This window comes from Eulemur rufifrons, unplaced genomic scaffold (assembly GCF_041146395.1).
Source record: "Eulemur rufifrons isolate Redbay unplaced genomic scaffold, OSU_ERuf_1 scaffold_58, whole genome shotgun sequence".
Classification (NCBI taxonomy): Eukaryota; Metazoa; Chordata; class Mammalia; order Primates; family Lemuridae; genus Eulemur; species Eulemur rufifrons.
Genome location: NW_027182840.1, coordinates 833,278 through 859,448, shown reverse-complemented (window position 1 = coordinate 859,448; position 26,171 = coordinate 833,278).

The window sequence follows — 26,171 nt, the reverse complement described above, 5'->3', positions numbered from 1 at the left end:
GGGGAGTTTAGGGGGCTGGGATTGTACCCGGGAACCCACTCTATCATACTCTGGGTATGGGCCCGTGGGTTTCATGCAGGACACAGTGGTAGAGCCTCCTTTCACACATGGCATGGGAGGATTGCAGGCTTTCTAAACTCTAAGAAAGCAAGAAGTCTGAGAATTAGATTTAGGGTTAGGATTATGGTTAGGGTTAAGGATGAAGTTTAGTGTTAGGGTGAGGGCTTAGGGTTAGGGATTAGGGTTAGGGTTAAAGGTTACTCTTAGGTTTAACGGTTACACTTTGGTTTAGGGTTGAGGTTTACGGTTAGGGTTAAGATGAGGGTTAGGGTTTGGTACAGGGTTAGGGTTAAGTGTTAGGTTTAGAGTTGAAGATTAGGTTTAGGGTTAGGATTAAAGGTTAGCGTGAGAGTTAACGCTTAGGGTTAAGGTTAAGAGTTAGGGTTTAGGGTTAGGGTTAGGATTAGGGTTAGTTTTAGGGTTAGAGTTATGTGCTATGGTTTGTGTTAGAGGTTAGGGTTAGGTTTACTGGTCACGGTTAGGGTTACGTTTAGGGGTTAGCATTAGGGTTAGGGTTAGGATTAAGGGATAGGATTAGGGTTAAGTGTTGGTTTTAGGGTTAGGGTTTAGTGTTAGGGTTAGCATTAAGGATTAGGGTTAGGGTCAGGGTTAAATGCTTGGGTGCGGGTAATGGTTAGGGTCAGGGTTAAGGTTCACGGATAGGGTTAGTGTTAATGGTTACGGGTAGGTTTAGGGTTCAGGGTTAGTGTTAGCATTAGGGCTTAAGGTTAGGATTAGGCGGTAGGTTAGATTTAGGGTTAGATCTAGGCGTTAGGGTAAGGGCTAGCGTTAGGGTTAAGAGATAGGGTTAGGTTTAATGCTTAGGATTTGGGTTAGGGTTTGGGGTTAAAGTAAGTGTTAGGGGTTAGGTTTAAGGATCCAAGGTTAGGGTTATTTTTAGCTGTAGTGTTAGGGTTAGGGATAAGGGATCCCATTAGCATTAAGGGTCTTCCTTACTGTAGGGTTAAGGGTTAGGCTTAGAGTTAAAGGTTAAGGTTAGGGTCAGTGTTAAGATTTAGGATGAGGGTTAACGGTTAGGGTAAAGGTTAAGCGTTAGGGTTAGGGATTAGTGATTAAGGTTTTTGGTTAGTGTTAGGGTTAGCGGTTAGGAGTTAGTGTTTTATGAAGGGGTATGGTTAGAATTAGGATTGGGGTTAGAGTTAGGGTGAGGTATAGGGGTTAGGTTTAGGGGTTAGTTTTAGGGTAAAAGGATAGGATTAGGGCTACGGATTGGGCTTAGGTTTAGGGTTAAAGTTTACTGCTAGGGTTAGGGATAGGGTTCAGGGTTAGCTTTAGGGGTTCTGGTTAGGGTTAGGTGTTAGGTTAGTGTCAGGGTTAGGTCTAGTCGTGAGGGTAAGGTTTAGGGTTAGCTTTAAGAGCTAGAGTTAGGTTTAATGGTTAGGATTAGGATTAGGGTTAAGGGTTAGGGTAAGGCTTAGGGGTTAGGGTGAAGGGTTAGGGTCAAGGGTTAGGGTTTTTGTTAGGCATAGCGTTGGGGTTAGAAGTAAGGGTTACTGTCAGTGTTAGGGTTGTAGGTAGGGTTACGGTTAGGGTTAGCGGTTTAGAATTAGGGTTAGGGATTAGGTGTCACAGTGATGACTAGGAGATAGGGTTAGAATTATGGGATAGGGGTTGTTCTCAGGAAATGGGTTATGCATTAACATTAGGATAAGAGGTTAAAGTTAGGCGCACGGTGAGGTTTACGTGTTAAGGGGAGAAATAGGAACAGGGTTGGGTGTTATGTTCAGGGTTAGGGTTATCTGTTAAAGGTATTGTTTATGCTTAGCGCACGGGCCCTGTCTGCATTAGGCGGGCGGGGGGAGTTTAGGGGGCTGGGATTGTACCCGGGAACCCACTCTATCATACTCTGGGTATGGGCCCGTGGGTTTCATGCAGGACACAGTGGTAGAGCCTCCTTTCACACATGGCATGGGAGGATTGCAGGCTTTCTAAACTCTAAGAAAGAAAGAAGTCTGAGAATTAGATTTAGGGTTAGGATTATGGTTAGGGTTAAGGATGAAGTTTAGTGTTAGGGTGAGGGCTTAGGGTTAGGGATTAGGGTTAGGGTTAAAGGTTACTCTTAGGTTTAACGGTTACACTTTGGTTTAGGGTTGAGGTTTACGGTTAGGGTTAAGATGAGGGTTAGGGTTTGGTACAGGGTTAGGGTTAAGTGTTAGGTTTAGAGTTGAAGATTAGGTTTAGGGTTAGGATTAAAGGTTAGCGTGAGAGTTAACGCTTAGGGTTAAGGTTAAGAGTTAGGGTTTAGGGTTAGGGTTAGGATTAGGGTTAGTTTTAGGGTTAGAGTTATGTGCTATGGTTTGTGTTAGAGGTTAGGGTTAGGTTTACTGGTCACGGTTAGGGTTACGTTTAGTGGTTAGCATTAGGGTTAGGGTTAGGATTAAGGGATAGGATTAGGGTTAAGTGTTGGTTTTAGGGTTAGGGTTTAGTGTTAGGGTTAGCATTAAGGATTAGGGTTAGGGTCAGGGTTAAATGCTTGGGTGCGGGTAATGGTTAGGGTCAGGGTTAAGGTTCACGGATAGGGTTAGTGTTAATGGTTACGGGTAGGTTTAGGGTTCAGGGTTAGTGTTAGCATTAGGGCTTAAGGTTAGGATTAGGCGGTAGGTTAGATTTAGGGTTAGATCTAGGCGTTAGGGTAAGGGCTAGCGTTAGGGTTAAGAGATAGGGTTAGGTTTAATGCTTAGGATTTGGGTTAGGGTTTGGGGTTAAAGTAAGTGTTAGGGGTTAGGTTTAAGGATCCAAGGTTAGGGTTATTTTTAGCTGTAGTGTTAGGGTTAGGGATAAGGGATCCCATTAGCATTAAGGGTCTTCCTTACTGTAGGGTTAAGGGTTAGGCTTAGAGTTAAAGGTTAAGGTTAGGGTCAGTGTTAAGATTTAGGGTGAGGGTTAAGGGTTAGTGTAAAGGTTAAGCGTTAGGGTTAGGGATTAGTGATTAGGGTTTTTGGTTAGTTTTAGGGTTAGCGCTTAGGAGTTAGTGTTTTATGAAGGGATATGGCTAGAATTAGGATTGGGGTTAGAGTTAGGGTGAGGTATAGGGGTTAGGTTTAGGGGATACTTTTAGGGTAAAAGGATAGGATTAGGGTTATGGGTTGGGCTTAGGTTTGGGGTTAAAGTTTACTGCTAGGGTTAGGGATAGGGTTCAGGGTTAGCTTTCTGGGTTCTGGTTAGGGTTAAACGCTGAACACCTGCAAATAATTTTCAACATACTGGTTAATTGAAAAGCTCTGCGGCATACTTCTTGGAACAAGCCAGTTACCTGTTCCCACGCAAAGAGGAGTATATAGAACCATGGTGGATTTCCAGCTCATGAAGTAAAGGATTATTAAAGGAACGGGATGACCATGGGGATCACCGATAATTCTCTGAAACAGAATCCGCCCTTTTCACCTGCCAAACACATGCCCACTTCTCTTCCCTGGGGATAATAAAAACTAACCAGCGAACTGACAGAGGGCCTGACCCCCCCATCCACAGGGACCACACACAAAAAAAAACCATACCCTCCAGCTACTAATTATAATGCTAACTTGCAAAATTTCCTTGCATTTTAAAACAATGGAAAAATGGTGGTGGGATGATACTTAGAAGAATGGCTTCTTGTCTGTCTCCACTAACAAAAATAGGCAACACCAAGTCAGCTACTCCTCAGCATAGTTATGTCCGTCGCAGCCTTCTTGGGTTTCAGGAGGCACATACAAACCTTATCAAAATTATGGTGAAACGCTGAAAACCTGCAAATAATTTTCAACGTACTGGTTAATTTGAAAACTCTCCAGCATACTTCTTGGAACAAGCCAGGTACCTGTGCCCACGCATAGAGGAGTATATAGAAACATGGAGGAATCCCAGCTGATTAAGCAAAGGATTCTTAAAGGAATGAGATGACCATGCGGATCCTGTTTAATTCTCTGAAACAGAATCCGCACTTTTCACCTGCCAAACACATGCCCACTACTCTTCTCTGGGGATTATAAAAACAAACCAGCGAGCTGACAGAGGGCCTGAACACCCATCCTGACCGACCCCACAAAAAAAAAAGGTACCCTCCAGCTACTAATTATAATGCCAATTTGCAAAATTTCCCTGCATTTTTAAACAATGGAGAAATGATGGTGGGATGATACTTAGAAGAATGGCTTCTTGTCAATCTCCACTGACAAAAATAGGCAACACCAAGTCATCTACGCCTCAGCATATTTATGTCCGTAGCAGCCATATTTGGTTTCAGTAGGCACATACATACATTATGACAATTATGGTGAAACGCTGAAAACCTGCAAAGGATTTTCAACATACTGGTTAATTGAAAAGCTCTGAGGCATACTTCTTGGAACAAGCCAGTTAACTGTTCCCACGCAAAGAGGAGTATATAGAACCATGGTGGATTTCCAGCTGATGAAGTAAAGGATTATTAACGTCACGGGATGACCATGGGGATCATCGTTAATTCTCTGAAACAGAATCCGCCCTTTTCACCTGCCAAACACATGCCCACTTCTCCTCTCTGGGGATAATAAAAACTAACCAGCGAACTGACAGAGGGCCTCACCCCCCCATCCACATCGACCACACACAAAAAAACCGTACCCTCCAGCTACTAATTATAATGCTAACTTGCAAAATTTCCCTGCCTTTTAAAACAAAGGAAAAATGGTGGTGGGATGATACTTAGAAGAATGGCTTCTTGTCAGTCTCCACTAACAAAAATAGGCAACACCAAGTCAGCTACTCCTCAGCATAGTTATGGCCGTCGCAGCCTTCTTGGGTTTCAGGAGGCACAAACAAACGTTATCACAATTATGGTGAAACGCTGAACACCTGCAAATAATTTTCACCGTAGTGGTTAATTGAAAAGCTCTGTGGCATACTTCTTGGAACAAGCCAGTTACCTGCTCCCACGCAAAGAGGAGTATATAGAACCATGGTGGATTTCCAGCTGATGAAGTAAAGGATTATTAAAGGAACGGGATGACCATGGGGATCATCGTTAATTCTCTGAAACAGAATCCGCCCTTTTCAACTGCCATACACATGCCCACTTCTCCTCTCTGGGGATAAAAAAAACTAACCAGCGAACTGACAGAGGGCCTGACCCCCCCATCCACTTCGACCACACACAAAAAATAACCGTACCCTCCAGCTACTAATTACAATGCTAACTTGCAAAATTTCCCTGCATTTTAAAACAATGGAAAAATGGTGGTGGGATGATACTTAGAAGAATGGCTTCTTGTCTGTCTCCACTAACAAAAATAGGCAACACCAAGTCAGCTACTCCTCAGCATAGTTATGTCCGTCGCAGCCTTCTTGGGTTTCAGGAGGCACATACAAACGTTATCAAAGTTATGGTGAAACGCTGAAAACCTGCAAATAATTTTCAACGTACTGGTTAATTTGAAAACTCTCCAGCATACTTCTTGGAACAAGCCAGGTACCTGTGCCCACGCATAGAGGAGTATATAGAAACATGGTGGAATCCCAGCTGATGAAGCAAAGGATTCTAAAAGGAATGAGATGACCATGCGGATCCTGTTTAATTCTCTGAAACAGAATCCGCACTTTTCACCTGCCAAACACTTGCCCACTACTCTTCTCTGGGGATAATAAAAACAAACCAGCGATCTGACAGAGGGCCTGAACACCCATCCTGACCGACCCCACAAAAAAAAAAGTACCCTCCAGCTACTAATTATAATTCCAAATTGCAAAATTTCCCTGCATTTTTAAACAAAGGAGAAATGATGGTGCGATGATACTTAGAAGAATGGCTTCTTGTCAGTCTCCACTAACAAAAATAGGCAAAACCAAGTCAGCTAAGCCTCAGCATAGTTATGTCCGTCGCAGCCTTCTTGGGTTTCAGGAGGCACAAACAAACGTTATCACAATTATGGTGAAACGCTGAACACCTGCAAATAATTTTCAACGTAGTGGTTAATTGAAAAGCTCTGCGGCATACTTCTTGGAACAAGCCAGTTACCTGTTCCCACGCAAAGAGGAGTATAGAGAACCATGGTGCATTTCCAGCTGATGAAGTAAAGGATTATTAAAGGAACGGGATGACCATGGGGATCATCGTTAATTCTCTGAAACAGAATCTGCCTTTTTCACCTGCCAAACACATGCCCACTTCACCTCTCTGGGGATAATAAAAACTAACCATCGAACTGACAGAGGGCCTGACCCCCCGATGCACATCGACCACACACACAAAAAAAAAAAAAACCGTACCCTCCAGCTACTAATTATAATGCTACCTTGCAAAATTTCCCTGCATTTTAAAACAATGGAAAAATGGTGGTGGGATGATACTTAGAAGAATGGCTTCTTGTCAGTCTCCACTAACAAAAATAGGCAACACCAAGTCAGCTACTCCTCAGCATAGTTATGTCCGTCGCAGCCTTCTTGGGTTTCAGGAGGCACAAACAAACGTTATCACAATTATGGTGAAATGCTGAACACCTGCAAATAATTTTCAACGTAGTGGTTAATTGAAAAGCTCTGCGGCATACTTCTTGGAACAAGCCAGTTACCTGTTCCCACGCAAAGAGGAGTATATAGAACCATGGTGGATTTCCAGCTGATGAAGTAAAGGATTATTAACGTCACGGGATGACCATGGGGATAATCATTAATTCTCTGAAACAGAATCCGCCCTTTTCACCTGCCAAACACATGCCCACTTCTCCTCTCTGGGGATAACAAAAACTAACCAGCGAACTGACAGAGGGCCTGACCCCCCCATCCACATCGACCACACAGAAAAAAAAAACTGTACCCGCCAGCTACTAATTATAATGCTAACTTGCAAAATTTCCCTGCATTTTAAAACAATGGAAAAATGGTGGTGAGATGATACTTAGAAGAATGGCTTCTTGTCTGACTCCACTAACAAAAATAGGCAACACCAAGTCAGCTACTCCTCAGCATAGTTATGTCCGTTGCAGCCTTCTTGGGTTTCAGGAGGCACATACAAACGTTATCAAAATTATGCTGTGCCGGGCGTGGTGGCTCACGCCTGTAATCCTAGCTCTCTGGGAGGCTGAGGTGGGCGGATCGTTTGAGCTCAGGAGTTCGAGACCAGCCTGAGCAAGAGCGAGACCCCACCTCTAAAAATAGAAAGAAATTATATAGACAGCTAAAAATATATATATAGAAAAAATTAGCCGGGCATGGTGGTGCATGCCTGTAGTCCCAGCTACTCGGGAGGCTGAGACAGGAGGATCGCTTGAGCCCAGGAGTTTGAGATTGCTGTGAGCTAGGCTGACGCCACGGCACTCACTCTAGCCTGGGCAGCAGAGTGAGACTCTGTCTCAAAAAAAAAAAAAAAAAAAATTATGCTGAAACGCTGAAAACCTGCAAATAATTTTTAACGTACTGGTTATTTTGAAAACTCTCCAGCATACTTCTTGGAACAAGCCAGGTACCTGTGCGCACGCTTAGAGGAGTATATAGAAACTTGGTGGAATCCCAGCTGATGAAACAAAGGATTCTTAAAGGAATGAGATGACCATGCGGATCCTGTTTAATTCTCTGAAACAGAATCCGCACTTTTCACCTGCCAAACACATGCCCACTTCTCCTCTCTGGGGATATTAAAAACAAACCAGTGAATTGACAGATGGCCTGACCAACCCATCCACACTGACCCCACAAAAAAAAAAAAAAGTACCCTCCAGCTACTAATTATAATGCTAACTTGCAAAATTTCCCTGCATTTTTAAACAATGGAAAAATGATGGTGGGATGCTTCTTAGAAGAATGGCTTCTTGTCAGTCTCCACTAACAAAAATAGGCAACACGAAGTCAGCTACGCCTCAGCATACTTATGTCCTTGGCAGCCATATTGGGTTTCAGGAGACACATACACACGTTATCACAATTATGGTGAAACGCTGAAAACCTGCAAAGGATTTTCAACATACTGGTTAATTGAAAAGCTCTGCGGCATACTTCTTGGAACAAGCCAGTTTCCTGTGCCCACGCATAGAGAAGTATATAGAACCATGGTGGATTCCCAGCTCATGAAGCAAAGGATTCTTAAAGGAACGGGATTACCATGGGGATCCTGTTTAATTCTCTGAAACAGATCCGCAGTTTTCACCTGCCATACTAATACCCACTTCTCCTCTCTGGGGATAATAAAAACAAACCAGCGAACTGACAGAGGGCCTGACCAACACATCCACACCGACCCCACAGGAAAAAAAAAAAAAAAAACACCGTAGCCTCCAGCTACTAATTATAATGCTAACTTGCAAAATTATCCTGCATTTTTAAACAAGGGAAAAATGATGGTGAGATGATACTTAGAAGAATGGATTCTTGTCAGTCTCCACTAACAAAAATAGACGAAAACAAGTCAGCTACGCCTCAGCATAGTTATATTCGTGGCATCCATCTTGGGTTTCAGGAGGCACAAACAAACGTTATCACAATTATGGTGAAACGATGAACACCTGCAAATAATTTTCAACGTAGTGGTTAATTGAAAAGCTCTGCGGCATACTTCTTGGAACAAGCCAGTTAACTGTTCCCACGCAAAGAGGAGTATAGAGAACCATGGTGGATTTCCAGCTGATGAAGTAAAGGATTATTAACGTCACGGGATGACCATGGGGATCATCGTTAATTCTCTGAAACAGAATCCGCCCTTTTCACCTGTCAAACACATGCCCACTTCTCCTCTCTGGGGATAATAAAAACTAACCAGCGAACTGACAGAGGGCCTGACCCCCCCATCCACATCGACCACACACACAAAAAAAACCGTACCCTACAGCTACTAATTATAATGCTAACTTGCAAAATTTCCCTGCATTTTAAAACAATGGAAAAATGGTGGTGAGATGATACTTAGAAGAATGGCTTCTTGTCAGTCTCCACTAACAAAAATACGCAACACCAAGTAAGCTACTCCTCAGCATAGTTATGTCCGTCGCAGCCTTCTTGGGTTTCAGGAGGCACATTCAAACGTTATCACACTTATGGTGAAAAGTTGAGCAACTGCAAATAATTTTCAATGTAGTGGTTAATTGAAAAGCTCTGCGGCATACTTCTTGGAACAAGCCAGTTACCTGTTCCCACGCAAAGAGGAGTATATAGAACCATGGTGGATTTCCAGCTGATGAAGTAAAGGATTATTAAAGGAACGGGATGACCATGGGGATCATCGTTAATTCTCTGAAACAGAATCCGCCCTTTTGACCTGCCAAGCAAATGCCCACTTCTCCTCTCTGGGGATAATAAAAACTAACCAGCGAACTGACAGAGGGCGTGACGCCCCCATCCACATCGACCACACACACAAAAAAACCGTACCCTCCAGCTACTAATTATAATGCTAACTTGCAAAATTTCCCTGCCTTTTAAAACAATGGAAAAATGGTGGTGGGATGATACTTAGAAGAATGGCTTCTTGTCTGTCTCCACTAACAAAAATAGGCAACACCAAGTCAGCTACTCCTCAGCATAGTTATGTCCGTCGCAGCCTTCTTGGGTTTCAGGAGGCACATACAAACCTTATCAAAATTATGGTGAAACGCTGAAAACCTGCAAATAATTTTCAAAGTACTGGTTAATTTGAAAACTCTACAGCATACTTCTTGGAACAAGCCAGGTACCTGTTCCCACGCAAAGAGGAGTATATAGAACCATGGTGGATTTCCAGCTGATGAAGTAAAGGATTATTAAAGGAACGGGATGACCATGGGGATCATCGTTAATTCTCTGAAACAGAATCCGCCCTTTTGACCTGCCAAACACATGCCCACTTCTCCTCTCTGGGGATAATAAAAACTAACCAGCGAACTGACAGAGGGCGTGACGCCCCCATCCACATCGACCACACACAAAAAAAAACCGTACCCTCCAGCTACTAATTATAATGCTAACTTGCAAAATTTCCCTGCCTTTTAAAACAATGGAAAAATGGTGGTGGGATAATACTTAGAAGAATGGCTTCTTGTCTGTCTCCACTAACAAAAATAGGCAACACCAAGTCAGCTACTCCTCAGCATAGTTATGTCCGTCGCAGCCTTCTTGGGTTTCAGGAGGCACATACAAACCTTATCAAAATTATGGTGCAACGCTGAAAACCTGCAAATAATTTTCAACGTACTGGTTAATTTGAAAACTCTCCAGCATACTTCTTGGAACAAGCCAGGTACCTGTGCCCACGCATAGAGGAGTATATAGAAACATGGTGGAATCCCAGCTGATGAAGCAAAGGATTCTTAAAGGAATGAGATGACCATGCGGATCCTGTTTAATTCTCTGAAACAGAATCCGCACTTTTCACCTGCCAAACACATGCCCACTACTCTTCTCTGGGGATAATAAAAACAAACCAGCGATCTGACAGAGGGCCTGAACACCCATCCTGACTGACCCCACAAAAAAAAAAGTACCCTCCAGCTACTAATTATAATGCCAATTTGCAAAATTTCCCTGCATTTTTAAACAATGGAAAAATGGTGGTGGGATGATACTTAGAAGAATGGCTTCTTGTCAGTCTCCACTGACAAAAATAGGCAACACCAAGTCAGCTACGCCTCAGCATAGTTATGTCCGTAGCAGCCATGTTTGGTTTCAGTAGGCACATACACACGTTATAAGAATTATGGTGAAACGCTGAAAACTTGCAAAGGATTTTCAACATACTGGTTAATTGAAAAGCTCTGAGGCATACTTCTTGGAACAAGCCAGTTTCCTGTGCCCACGCATAGAGAAGTATATAGAACCATGGTGGATTTCCAGCTCACGAAGCAAAGGATTGTTAAAGGAACGGGATTACCATGCGGATCCTGTTTAATTCTCTGAAACAGATCCGCAGTTTTCACCTGCAATACTAATACCCACTTCTCCTCTCTGGGGATAATAAAAACAAACCAGCGAACTGACAGAGGGCCTGACCAACACATCCACACCGACCCCACAGGAAAAAAAAAAAACACCGTAGCCTCCAGCTACTAATTATAATGCTAACTTGCAAAATTTTCCTGCATTTTTAAACAATGGAAAAATGATGGTGAGATGATACTTAGAAGAATGGATTCTAGTCAGTCTCCACTAACAAAAATTGGCAAAACCAAGTCAGCTACGCCTCAGCATAGTTATGTCCGTCGCAGCCTTCTTGGGTTTCAGGAGGCACAAACAAACGTTATCACAATTATGGTGAAACGCTGAACACCTGCAAATAATTTTCAACGTAGTGGTTAATTGAAAAGCTCTGCGGCATACTTCTTGGAACAAGCCACTTACCTGTTCCCACGCAAAGAGGAGTATATAGAACCATGGTGGATTTCCAGCTGATGAAGTAAAGGATTATTAACGTCACGGGATGACCATGGGGATAATCGTTAATTCTCTGAAACAGAATCCGCCCTTTTCACCTGCCAAACACATGCCCACTTCTCCTCTCTGGGGATAATAAAAACTAACGAGCGAACTGACAGAGGGCCTCACCCCCCCATCCACATCGACCACACACAAAAAAACCGTACCCTCCAGCTACTAATTATAATGCTAACTTGCAAAATTTCCCTGCATTTTAAAACAATGGAAAAATGGTGGTGGGATGATACTTAGAAGAATGGCTTCTTGTCAGTCTCCACTAACAAAAATAGGCAACACCAAGTCAGCTACTCCTCAGCATAGTTATGTCCGTCGCAGCCTTCTTGGGTTTCAGGAGGCACAAACAAACGTTATCACAATTATGGTGAAACGCTGAACACCTGCAAATAATTTTCAACGTAGTGGTTAATTGAAAAGCTCTGTGGCATACTTCTTGGAACAAGCCAGTTACCTGCTCCCACGCAAAGAGGAGTATATAGAACCATGGTGGATTTCCAGCTGATGAAGTAAAGGATTATTAAAGGAACGGGATGACCATGGGGATCATCGTTAATTCTCTGAAACAGAATCCGCCCTTTTCAACTGCCATACACATGCCCACTTCTCCTCTCTGGGGATAAAAAAAACTAACCAGCGAACTGACAGAGGGCCTGACCCCCCCATCCACTTCGACCACACACAAAAAATAACCGTACCCTCCAGCTACTAATTATAATGCTAACTTGCAAAATTTCCCTGCTTTTTAAAACAATGGAAAAATGGTGGTGGGATGATACTTAGAAGAATGGCTTCTTGTCTGTCTCCACTAACAAAAATAGGCAACACCAAGTCAGCTACTCCTCAGCATAGTTATGTCCGTCGCAGCCTTCTTGGGTTTCAGGAGGCACATACAAACGTTCTCAAAATTATGGTGAAACACTGAAAACCTGCAAATAATTTTCAACGTACTGGTTAATTTGAAAACTCTCCAGCATACTTCTTGGAACAAGCCAGGTACCTGTGCCCACGCATAGAGGAGTATATAGAAACATGGTGGAATCCCAGCTGATGAAGCAAAGGATTCTTAAAGGAATGAGATGACCATGCGGATCCTGTTTAATTCTCTGAAACAGAATCCGCACTTTTCACCTGCCAAACACATGCCCACTACTCTTCTCTGGGGATAATAAAAACAAACCAGCGATCTGGCAGAGGGCCTGAACACCCATCCTGACCGACCCCACAAAAAAAAAGTACCCTCCAGCTACTAATTATAATTCCAAATTGCAAAATTTCCCTGCATTTTTAAACAAAGGAGAAATGATGGTGGGATGATACTTAGAAGAATGGCTTCTTGTCAGTCTCCACTAACAAAAATAGGCAAAACCAAGACAGCTACGCCTCAGCATAGTTATGTCCGTCGCAGCCTTCTTGGGTTTCAGGAGGCACAAACAAACGTTATCACAATTATGGTGAAACGATGAACACCTGCAAATAATTTTCAACGTAGTGGTTAATTGAAAAGCTCTGCGGCATACTTCTTGGAACAAGCCAGTTACCTGTTCCCACGCAAAGAGGAGTATAGAGAACCATGGTGGATTTCCAGCTGATGAAGTAAAGGATTATTAAAGGAACGGGATGACCATGGGGATCATCGTTAATTCTCTGAAACAGAATCTGCCTTTTTCACCTGCCAAACACATGCCCACTTCACCTCTCTGGGGATAATAAAAACTAACCATCGAACTGACAGAGGGCCTGACCCCCCGATGCACATCGACCACACACACAAAAAAAGAAAAACCGTACCCTCCAGCTACTAATTATAATGCTACCTTGCAAAATTTCCCTGCATTTTAAAACAATGGAAAAATGGTGGTGGGATGATACTTAGAAGAATGGCTTCTTGTCAGTCTCCACTAACAAAAATAGGCAACACCAAGTCAGCTACTCCTCAGCATAGTTATGTCCGTCGCAGCCTTCTTGGGTTTCAGGAGGCACAAACAAACGTTATCACAATTATGGTGAAATGCTGAACACCTGCAAATAATTTTCAACGTAGTGGTTATTTGAAAAGCTCTGCGGCATACTTCTTGGAACAAGCCAGTTACCTGTTCCCACGCAAAGAGGAGTATATAGAACCATGGTGGATTTCCAGCTGATGAAGTAAAGGATTATTAACGTCACGGGATGACCATGGGGATCATCGTTAATTCTCTGAAACAGAATCCGCCCTTTTCACCTGCCAAACACATGCCCACTTCTCCTCTCTGGGGATAACAAAAACTAACCAGCGAACTGACAGAGGGCCTGACCCCCCCATCCACATCGACCACACAGAAAAAAAAAACTGTACCCGCCAGCTACTAATTATAATGCTAACTTGCAAAATTTCCCTGCATTTTAAAACAATGGAAAAATGGTGGTGAGATGATACTTAGAAGAATGGCTTCTTGTCTGACTCCACTAACAAAAATAGGCAACACCAAGTCAGCTACTCCTCAGCATAGTTATGTCCGTTGCAGCCTTCTTGGGTTTCAGGAGGCACATAGAAACGTTATCAAAATTATGCTGTGCCGGGCGTGGTGGCTCACGCCTGTAATCCTAGCTCTCTGGGAGGCTGAGGTGGGCGGATCGTTTGAGCTCAGGAGTTCGAGACCAGCCTGAGCAAGAGCGAGACCCCACCTCTAAAAATAGAAAGAAATTATATAGACAGCTAAAAATATATATATAGAAAAAATTAGCCGGGCATGGTGGTGCATGCCTGTAGTCCCAGCTACTCGGGAGGCTGAGACAGGAGGATCGCTTGAGCCCAGGAGTTTGAGATTGCTGTGAGCTAGGCTGACAACACGGCACTCACTCTAGCCTGGGCAACAGAGTGAGACTCTGTCTCAAAAAAAAAAAAAAAATTATGCTGAAACGCTGAAAACCTGCAAATAATTTTTAACGTACTGGTTATTTTGAAAACTCTCCAGCATACTTCTTGGAACAAGCCAGGTACCTGTGCGCACGCTTAGAGGAGTATATAGAAACATGGTGGAATCCCAGCTGATGAAACAAAGGATTCTTAAAGGAATGAGATGACCATGCGGATCCTGTTTAATTCTCTGAAACAGAATCCGCACTTTTCACCTGCCAAACACATGCCCACTTCTCCTCTCTGGGGATATTAAAAACAAACCAGTGAATTGACAGATGGCCTGACCAACCCATCCACACTGACCCCACAAAAAAAAAAAAAGTACCCTCCAGCTACTAATTACAATGCTAACTTGCAAAATTTCCCTGCATTTTTAAACAATGGAAAAATGATGGTGGGATGCTTCTTAGAAGAATGGCTTCTTGTCAGTCTCCACTAACAAAAATAGGCAACACGAAGTCAGCTACGCCTCAGCATACTTATGTCCTTGGCAGCCATATTGGGTTTCAGGAGACACATACACACGTTATCAAAATTATGGTGAAACGCTGAAAACCTGCAAAGGATTTTCAACATACTGGTTAATTGAAAAGCTCTGCGGCATACTTCTTGGAACAAGCCAGTTTTCTGTGCCCACTTATAGAGAAGTATATAGAACCATGGTGGATTACCAGCTCATGAAGCAAAGGATTCTTAAAGGAATGAGATGACCATGCGGATCCTGTTTAATTCTCTGAAACAGAATCCGCACTTTTCACCTGCCAAACACATGCCCACTACTCTTCTCTGGGGATAATAAAAACAAACCAGCGATCTGGCAGAGGGCCTGAACACCCATCCTGACCGACCCCACAAAAAAAAAAAGTACCCTCCAGCTACTAATTATAATTCCAAATTGCAAAATTTCCCTGCATTTTTAAACAAAGAGAAATGATGGTGGGATGATACTTAGAAGAATGGTTTCTTGTCAGTCTCCACTAACAAAAATAGGCAAAACCAAGTCAGCTACGCCTCAGCATAGTTATGTCCGTCGCAGCCTTCTTGGGTTTCAGGAGGCACAAACAAACGTTATCACAATTATGGTGAAACGCTGAACACCTGCAAATAATTTTCAACGTAGTGGTTAATTGAAAAGCTCTGCGGCATACTTCTTGGAACAAGCCAGTTACCTGTTCCCACGCAAAGAGGAGTATAGAGAACCATGGTGGATTTCCAGCTGATGAAGTAAAGGATTATTAAAGGAACGGGATGACCATGGGGATCATCGTTAATTCTCTGAAACAGAATCTGCCTTTTTCACCTGCCAAACACATGCCCACTTCACCTCTCTGGGGATAATAAAAACTAACCATCGAACTGACAGAGGGCCTGACCCCCCGATGCACATCGACCACACACACACACAAAAAAAAAAACCGTACCCTCCAGCTACTAATTATAATGCTACCTTGCAAAATTTCCCTGCATTTTAAAACAATGGAAAAATGGTGGTGGGATGATACTTAGAAGAATGGCTTCTTGTCAGTCTCCACTAACAAAAATAGGCAACACCAAGTCAGCTACTCCTCAGCATAGTTATGTCCGTCGCAGCCTTCTTGGGTTTCAGGAGGCACAAACAAACGTTATCACAATTATGGTGAAATGCTGAACACCTGCAAATAATTTTCAACGTAGTGGTTAATTGAAAAGCTCTGCGGCATACTTCTTGGAACAAGCCAGTTACCTGTTCCCACGCAAAGAGGAGTATATAGAACCATGGTGGATTTCCAGCTGATGAAGTAAAGGATTATTAAAGGAACGGGATGACCATGGGGATCATCGTTAATTCTCTGAAACAGAATCCGCCCTTTTGACCTGCCAAACACATGCCCACTTCTCCTCTCTGGGGATAATAAAAACTAACCAGCGAACTGACAGAGGGCGTGACGCCCCCATCCACATCGACCACACACAAAAAAAAACCGTACCCTCCAGCTACTAATTATAATGCTAACTTGAAAAATTTCCCTGCCTTTTAAAACAATGGAAAAATGGTGGTGGGATAATACTTAGAAGAATGGATTCTTGTCAGTCTCCACTAACAAAAATAGGCAACACCAAGTCAGCTACTCCTCAGCATAGTTATGTCCGTCGCAGCCTTCTTGGGTTTCAGGAGGCACATACAAACCTTATCAAAATTATGGTGAAACGCTGAAAACCTGCAAATAATTTTCAACGTACTGGTTAATTTGAAAACTCTCCAGCATACTTCTTGGAACAAGCCAGGTACCTGTGCCCACGCATAGAGGAGTATATAGAAACATGGTGGAATCCCAGCTGATGAAGCAAAGGATTCTTAAAGGAATGAGATGACCATGCGGATCCTGTTTAATTCTCTGAAACAGAATCCGCACTTTTCACCTGCCAAACACATGCCCACTACTCTTCTCTGGGGATAATAAAAACAAACCAGCGATCTGACAGAGGGCCTGAACACCCATCCTGACCGACCCCACAAAAAAAAAAGTACCCTCCAGCTACTAATTATAATGCCAATTTGCAAAATTTCCCTGCATTTTTAAACAATGGAAAAATGGTGGTGGGATGATACTTAGAAGAATGGCTTCTTGTCAGTCTCCACTGACAAAAATAGGCAACACCAAGTCAGCTACGCCTCAGCATAGTTATGTCCGTAGCAGCCATATTTGGTTTCAGTAGGCACATACACACGTTATAAGAATTATGGTGAAACGCTGAAAACTTGCAAAGGATTTTCAACATACTGGTTAATTGAAAAGCTCTGAGGCATACTTCTTGGAACAAGCCAGTTTCCTGTGCCCACGCATAGAGAAGTATATAGAACCATGGTGGATTTCCAGCTCACGAAGCAAAGGATTGTTAAAGGAACGGGATTACCATGCGGATCCTGTTTAATTCTCTGAAACAGAATCCGCACTTTTCACCTGCCAAACACATGCCCACTACTCTTCTCTGGGGATAATAAAAACAAACCAGCGATCTGACAGAGGGCCTGAACACCCATCCTGACCGACCCCACAAAAAAAAAAGTACCCTCCAGCTACTAATTATAATGCCAATTTGCAAAATTTCCCTGCATTTTTAAACAATGGAAAAATGGTGGTGGGATGATACTTAGAAGAATGGCTTCTTGTCAGTCTCCACTGACAAAAATAGGCAACACCAAGTCAGCTACGCCTCAGCATAGTTATGTCCGTAGCAGCCATATTTGGTTTCAGTAGGCACATACACACGTTATAAGAATTATGGTGAAACGCTGAAAACTTGCAAAGGATTTTCAACATACTGGTTAATTGAAAAGCTCTGAGGCATACTTCTTGGAACAAGCCAGTTTCCTGTGCCCACGCATAGAGAAGTATATAGAACCATGGTGGATTTCCAGCTCACGAAGCAAAGGATTGTTAAGGGAACGGGATTACCATGCGGATCCTGTTTAATTCTCTGAAACAGATCCGCAGTTTTCACCTGCAATACTAATACCCACTTCTCCTCTCTGGGGATAATAAAAACAAACCAGCGAACTGACAGAGGGCCTGACCAACACATCCACACCGACCCCACAGGAAAAAAAAAAAACACCGTAGCCTCCAGCTACTAATTATAATGCTAACTTGCAAAATTTTCCTGCATTTTTAAACAATGGAAAAATGATGGTGAGATGATACTTAGAAGAATGGATTCTAGTCAGTCTCCACTAACAAAAATTGGCAAAACCAAGTCAGCTACGCCTCAGCATAGTTATGTCCGTCGCAGCCTTCTTGGGTTTCAGGAGGCACAAACAAACGTTATCACAATTATGGTGAAACGCTGAACACCTGCAAATAATTTTCAACGTAGTGGTTAATTGAAAGGCTCTGCGGCATACTTCTTGGAACAAGCCACTTACCTGTTCCCACGCAAAGAGGAGTATATAGAACCATGGTGGATTTCCAGCTGATGAAGTAAAGGATTATTAACGTCACGGGATGACCATGGGGATAATCGTTAATTCTCTGAAACAGAATCCGCCCTTTTCACCTGCCAAACACATGCCCACTTCTCCTCTCTGGGGATAATAAAAACTAACCAGCGAACTGACAGAGGGCCTCACCCCCCCATCCACATCGACCACACACAAAAAAACCGTACCCTCCAGCTACTAATTATAATGCTAACTTGCAAAATTTCCCTGCATTTTAAAACAATGGAAAAATGGTGGTGGGATGATACTTAGAAGAATGGCTTCTTGTCAGTCTCCACTAACAAAAATAGGCAACACCAAATCAGCTACTCCTCAGCATAGTTATGTCCGTCGCAGCCTTCTTGGGTTTCAGGAGGCACAAACAAACGTTATCACAATTATGGTGAAACGCTGAACACCTGCAAATAATTTTCACCGTAGTGGTTAATTGAAAAGCTCTGTGTCATACTTCTTGGAACAAGCCAGTTACCTGCTCCCACGCAAAGAGGAGTATATAGAACCATGGTGGATTTCCAGCTGATGAAGTAAAGGATTATTTAAGGAACGGGATGACCATGGGGATCATCGTTAATTCTCTGAAACAGAATCCGCCCTTTTCAACTGCCATACACATGCCCACTTCTCCTCTCTGGGGATAAAAAAAACTAACCAGCGAACTGACAGAGGGCCTGACCCCCCCCAACCACTTCGACCACACACAAAAAATAACCGTACCCTCCAGCTACTAATTATAATGCTAACTTGCAAAATTTCCCTGCATTTTAAAACAATGGAAAAATGGTGGTGGGATGATACTTAGAAGAATGGCTTCTTGTCTGTCTCCACTAACAAAAATAGGCAACACCAAGTCAGCTACTCCTCAGCATAGTTATGTCCGTCGCAGCCTTCTTGGGTTTCAGGAGGCACATACAAACGTTATCAAAATTATGGTGAAACGCTGAAAACCTGCAAATAATTTTCAACGTACTGGTTAATTTGAAAACTCTCCAGCATACTTCTTGGAACAAGCCAGGTACCTGTGCCCACGCATAGAGGAGTATATAGAAACATGGTGGAGTCCCAGCTGATGAAGCAAAGGATTCTTAAAGGAATGAGATGACCATGCGGATCCTGTTTAATTCTCTGAAACAGAATCCGCACTTTTCACCTGCCAAACACATGCCCACTACTCTTCTCTGGGGATAATAAAAACAAACCAGCGATCTGGCAGAGGGCCTGAACACCCATCCTGACCGACCCCACAAAAAAAAAAGTACCCTCCAGCTACTAATTATAATTCCAAATTGCAAAATTTCCCTGCATATTTAAACAAAGAGAAATGATGGTGGGATGATACTTAGAAGAATGGCTTCTTGTCAGTCTCCACTAACAAAAATAGGCAAAACCAAGTCAGCTACGCCTCAGCATAGTTATGTCCGTCGCAGCCTTCTTGGGTTTCAGGAGGCACAAACAAACGTTATCACAATTATGGTGAAACGCTGAACACCTGCAAATAATTTTCAACGTAGTGGTTAATTGAAAAGCTCTGCGGCATACTTCTTGGAACAAGCCAGTTACCTGTTCCCACGCAAAGAGGAGTATAGAGAACCATGGTGGATTTCCAGCTGATGAAGTAAAGGATTATTAAAGGAACGGGATGACCAGGGGGATCATCGTTAATTCTCTGAAACAGAATCTGCCTTTTTCACCTGCCAAACACATGCCCACTTCACCTCTCTGGGGATAATAAAAACTAACCATCGAACTGACAGAGGGCCTGACCCCCCGATGCACATCGACCACACACACACAAAAAAAAAAAAACCGTACCCTCCAGCTACTAATTATAATGCTACCTTGCAAAATTTCCCTGCATTTTAAAACAATGGAAAAATGGTGGTGGGATGATACTTAGAAGAATGGCTTCTTGTCAGTCTCCACTAACAAAAATAGGCAACACCAAGTCAGCTACTCCTCAGCATAGTTATGTCTGTCGCAGCCTTCTTGGGTTTCAGGAGGCACAAACAAACGTTATCACAATTATGGTGAAATGCTGAACACCTGCAAATAATTTTCAACGTAGTGGTTAATTGAAAAGCTCTGCGGCATACTTCTTGGAACAAGCCAGTTACCTGTTCCCACGCAAAGAGGAGTATATAGAACCATGGTGGATTTCCAGCTGATGAAGTAAAGGATTATTAACGTCACGGGATGACCATGGGGATCATCGTTAATTCTCTGAAACAGAATCCGCCCTTTTCACCTGCCAAACACATGCCCACTTCTCCTCTCTGGGGATAACAAAAACTAACCAGCGAACTGACAGAGGGCCTGACCCCCCCATCCACATCGACCACACAGAAAAAAAAAACTGTACCCGCCAGCTACTAATTATAATGCTAACTTGCAAAATTTCCCTGCATTTTAAAACAATGGAAAAATGGTGGTGAGATGATACTTAGAAGAATGGCTTCTTGTCTGACTCCACTAACAAAAATAGGCAACACCAAGTCAGCTACTCCTCAGCATAGTTATGTCCGTTGCAGCCTTCTTGGGTTTCAGGAGGCACATACAAACGTTATCAAAATTATGCTGTGCCGGGCGTGGTGGCTCACGCCTGTAATCCTAGCTCTCTGGGAGGCTGAGGTGGGCGGATCGTTTGAGCTCAGGAGTTCGAGACCAGCCTGAGCAAGAGCGAGACCCCACGTCTAAAAATAGAAAGAAATTATATGGACAGCTAAAAATATATATATAGAAAAAATTAGCCGGGCATGGTGGTGCATGCCTGTAGTCCCAGCTACTCGGGAGGCTGAGACAGGAGGATCGCTTGAGCCCAGGAGTTTGAGATTGCTGTGAGCTAGGCTGACGCCACGGCACTCACTCTAGCCTGGGCAGCAGAGTGAGACTCTGTCTCAAAAAAAAAAAAAAAAAAAAATTATGCTGAAACGCTGAAAACCTGCAAATAATTTTTAACGTACTGGTTATTTTGAAAACTCTCCAGCATACTTCTTGGAACAAGCCAGGTACCTGTGCGCACGCTTAGAGGAGTATATAGAAACTTGGTGGAATCCCAGCTGATGAAACAAAGGATTCTTAAAGGAATGAGATGACCATGCGGATCCTGTTTAATTCTCTGAAACAGAATCCGCACTTTTCACCTGCCAAACACATGCCCACTTCTCCTCTCTGGGGATATTAAAAACAAACCAGTGAATTGACAGATGGCCTGACCAACCCATCCACACTGACCCCACAAAAAAAAAAAAAGTACCCTCCAGCTACTAATTATAATGCTAACTTGCAAAATTTCCCTGCATTTTTAAACAATGGAAAAATGATGGTGGGATGCTTCTTAGAAGAATGGCTTCTTGTCAGTCTCCACTAACAAAAATAGGCAACACGAAGTCAGCTACGCCTCAGCATACTTATGTCCTTGGCAGCCATATTGGGTTTCAGGAGACACATACACACGTTATCACAATTATGGTGAAACGCTGAAAACCTGCAAAGGATTTTCAACATACTGGTTAATTGAAAAGCTCTGCGGCATACTTCTTGGAACAAGCCAGTTTCCTGTGCCCACTTATAGAGAAGTATATAGAACCATGGTGGATTCCCAGCTCATGAAGCAAAGGATTCTTAAAGGAACGGGATTACCATGGGGATCCTGTTTAATTCTCTGAAACAGATCCGCAGTTTTCACCTGCCATACTAATACCCACTTCTCCTCTCTGGGGATAATAAAAACAAACCAGCGAACTGACAGAGGGCCTGACCAACACATCCACACCGACCCCACAGGAAAAAAAAAAAAAAAAAACACCGTAGCCTCCAGCTACTAATTATAATGCTAACTTGCAAAATTATCCTGCATTTTTAAACAAGGGAAAAATGATGGTGAGATGATACTTAGAAGAATGGATTCTTGTCAGTCTCCACTAACAAAAATAGACGAAAACAAGTCAGCTACGCCTCAGCATAGTTATATTCGTGGCATCCATCTTGGGTTTCAGGAGGCACAAACAAACGTTATCACAATTATGGTGAAACGATGAACACCTGCAAATAATTTTCAACGTAGTGGTTAATTGAAAAGCTCTGCGGCATACTTCTTGGAACAAGCCAGTTAACTGTTCCCACGCAAAGAGGAGTATAGAGAACCATGGTGGATTTCCAGCTGATGAAGTAAAGGATTATTAACGTCACGGGATGACCATGGGGATCATCGTTAATTCTCTGAAACAGAATCCGCCCTTTTCACCTGTCAAACACATGCCCACTTCTCCTCTCTGGGGATAATAAAAACTAACCAGCGAACTGACAGAGGGCCTGACCCCCCCATCCACATCGACCACACACACAAAAAAAACCGTACCCTACAGCTACTAATTATAATGCTAACTTGCAAAATTTCCCTGCATTTTAAAACAATGGAAAAATGGTGGTGAGATGATACTTAGAAGAATGGCTTCTTGTCAGTCTCCACTAACAAAAATACGCAACACCAAGTAAGCTACTCCTCAGCATAGTTATGTCCGTCGCAGCCTTCTTGGGTTTCAGGAGGCACATTCAAACGTTATCACACTTATGGTGAAAAGTTGAGCAACTGCAAATAATTTTCAATGTAGTGGTTAATTGAAAAGCTCTGCGGCATACTTCTTGGAACAAGCCAGTTACCTGTTCCCACGCAAAGAGGAGTATATAGAACCATGGTGGATTTCCAGCTGATGAAGTAAAGGATTATTAAAGGAACGGGATGACCATGGGGATCATCGTTAATTCTCTGAAACAGAATCCGCCCTTTTGACCTGCCAAGCAAATGCCCACTTCTCCTCTCTGGGGATAATAAAAACTAACCAGCGAACTGACAGAGGGCGTGACGCCCCCATCCACATCGACCACACACACAAAAAAACCGTACCCTCCAGCTACTAATTATAATGCTAACTTGCAAAATTTCCCTGCCTTTTAAAACAATGGAAAAATGGTGGTGGGATGATACTTAGAAGAATGGCTTCTTGTCTGTCTCCACTAACAAAAATAGGCAACACCAAGTCAGCTACTCCTCAGCATAGTTATGTCCGTCGCAGCCTTCTTGGGTTTCAGGAGGCACATACAATCCTTATCAAAATTATGGTGAAACGCTGAAAACCTGCAAATAATTTTCAAAGTACTGGTTAATTTGAAAACTCTACAGCATACTTCTTGGAACAAGCCAGGTACCTGTTCCCACGCAAAGAGGAGTATATAGAACCATGGTGGATTTCCAGCTGATGAAGTAAAGGATTATTAAAGGAACGGGATGACCATGGGGATCATCGTTAATTCTCTGAAACAGAATCCGCCCTTTTGACCTGCCAAACACATGCCCACTTCTCCTCTCTGGGGATAATAAAAACTAACCAGCGAACTGACAGAGGGCGTGACGCCCCCATCCACATCGACCACACACAAAAAAAAACCGTACCCTCCAGCTACTAATTATAATGCTAACTTGCAAAATTTCCCTGCCTTTTAAAACAATGGAAAAATGGTGGTGGGATAATACTTAGAAGAATGGCTTCTTGTCTGTCTCCACTAACAAAAATAGGCAACACCAAGTCAGCTACTCCTCAGCATAGTTATGTCCGTCGCAGCCTTCTTGGGTTTCAGGAGGCACATACAAACCTTATCAAAATTATGGTGCAACGCTGAAAACCTGCAAATAATTTTCAACGTACTGGTTAATTTGAAAACTCTCCAGCATACTTCTTGGAACAAGCCAGGTACCTGTGCCCACGCATAGAGGAGTATATAGAAACATGGTGGAATCCCAGCTGATGAAGCAAAGGATTCTTAAAGGAATGAGATGACCATGCGGATCCTGTTTAATTCTCTGAAACAGAATCCGCACTTTTCACCTGCCAAACACATGCCCACTACTCTTCTCTGGGGATAATAAAAACAAACCAGCGATCTGACAGAGGGCCTGAACACCCATCCTGACTGACCCCACAAAAAAAAAAGTACCCTCCAGCTACTAATTATAATGCCAATTTGCAAAATTTCCCTGCATTTTTAAACAATGGAAAAATGGTGGTGGGATGATACTTAGAAGAATGGCTTCTTGTCAGTCTCCACTGACAAAAATAGGCAACACCAAGTCAGCTACGCCTCAGCATAGTTATGTCCGTAGCAGCCATATTTGGTTTCAGTAGGCACATACACACGTTATAAGAATTATGGTGAAACGCTGAAAACTTGCAAAGGATTTTCAACATACTGGTTAATTGAAAAGCTCTGAGGCATACTTCTTGGAACAAGCCAGTTTCCTGTGCCCACGCATAGAGAAGTATATAGAACCATGGTGGATTTCCAGCTCACGAAGCAAAGGATTGTTAAAGGAACGGGATTACCATGCGGATCCTGTTTAATTCTCTGAAACAGATCCGCAGTTTTCACCTGCAATACTAATACCCACTTCTCCTCTCTGGGGATAATAAAAACAAACCAGCGAACTGACAGAGGGCCTGACCAACACATCCACACCGACCCCACAGGAAAAAAAAAAAACACCGTAGCCTCCAGCTACTAATTATAATGCTAACTTGCAAAATTTTCCTGCATTTTTAAACAATGGAAAAATGATGGTGAGATGATACTTAGAAGAATGGATTCTAGTCAGTCTCCACTAACAAAAATTGGCAAAACCAAGTCAGCTACGCCTCAGCATAGTTATGTCCGTCGCAGCCTTCTTGGGTTTCAGGAGGCACAAACAAACGTTATCACAATTATGGTGAAACGCTGAACACCTGCAAATAATTTTCAACGTAGTGGTTAATTGAAAAGCTCTGCGGCATACTTCTTGGAACAAGCCACTTACCTGTTCCCACGCAAAGAGGAGTATATAGAACCATGGTGGATTTCCAGCTGATGAAGTAAAGGATTATTAACGTCACGGGATGACCATGGGGATAATCGTTAATTCTCTGAAACAGAATCCGCCCTTTTCACCTGCCAAACACATGCCCACTTCTCCTCTCTGGGGATAATAAAAACTAACCAGCGAACTGACAGAGGGCCTCACCCCCCCATCCACATCGACCACACACAAAAAAACCGTACCCTCCAGCTACTAATTATAATGCTAACTTGCAAAATTTCCCTGCATTTTAAAACAATGGAAAAATGGTGGTGGGATGATACTTAGAAGAATGGCTTCTTGTCAGTCTCCACTAACAAAAATAGGCAACACCAAGTCAGCTACTCCTCAGCATAGTTATGTCCGTCGCAGCCTTCTTGGGTTTCAGGAGGCACAAACAAACGTTATCACAATTATGGTGAAACGCTGAACACCTGCAAATAATTTTCAACGTAGTGGTTAATTGAAAAGCTCTGTGGCATACTTCTTGGAACAAGCCAGTTACCTGCTCCCACGCAAAGAGGAGTATATAGAACCATGGTGGATTTCCAGCTGATGAAGTAAAGGATTATTAAAGGAACGGGATGACCATGGGGATCATCGTTAATTCTCTGAAACAGAATCCGCCCTTTTCAACTGCCATACACATGCCCACTTCTCCTCTCTGGGGATAAAAAAAACTAACCAGCGAACTGACAGAGGGCCTGACCCCCCCATCCACTTCGACCACACACAAAAAATAACCGTACCCTCCAGCTACTAATTATAATGCTAACTTGCAAAATTTCCCTGCATTTTAAAACAATGGAAAAATGGTGGTGGGATGATACTTAGAAGAATGGCTTCTTGTCTGTCTCCACTAACAAAAATAGGCAACACCAAGTCAGCTACTCCTCAGCATAGTTATGTCCGTCGCAGCCTTCTTGGGTTTCAGGAGGCACATACAAACGTTCTCAAAATTATGGTGAAACACTGAAAACCTG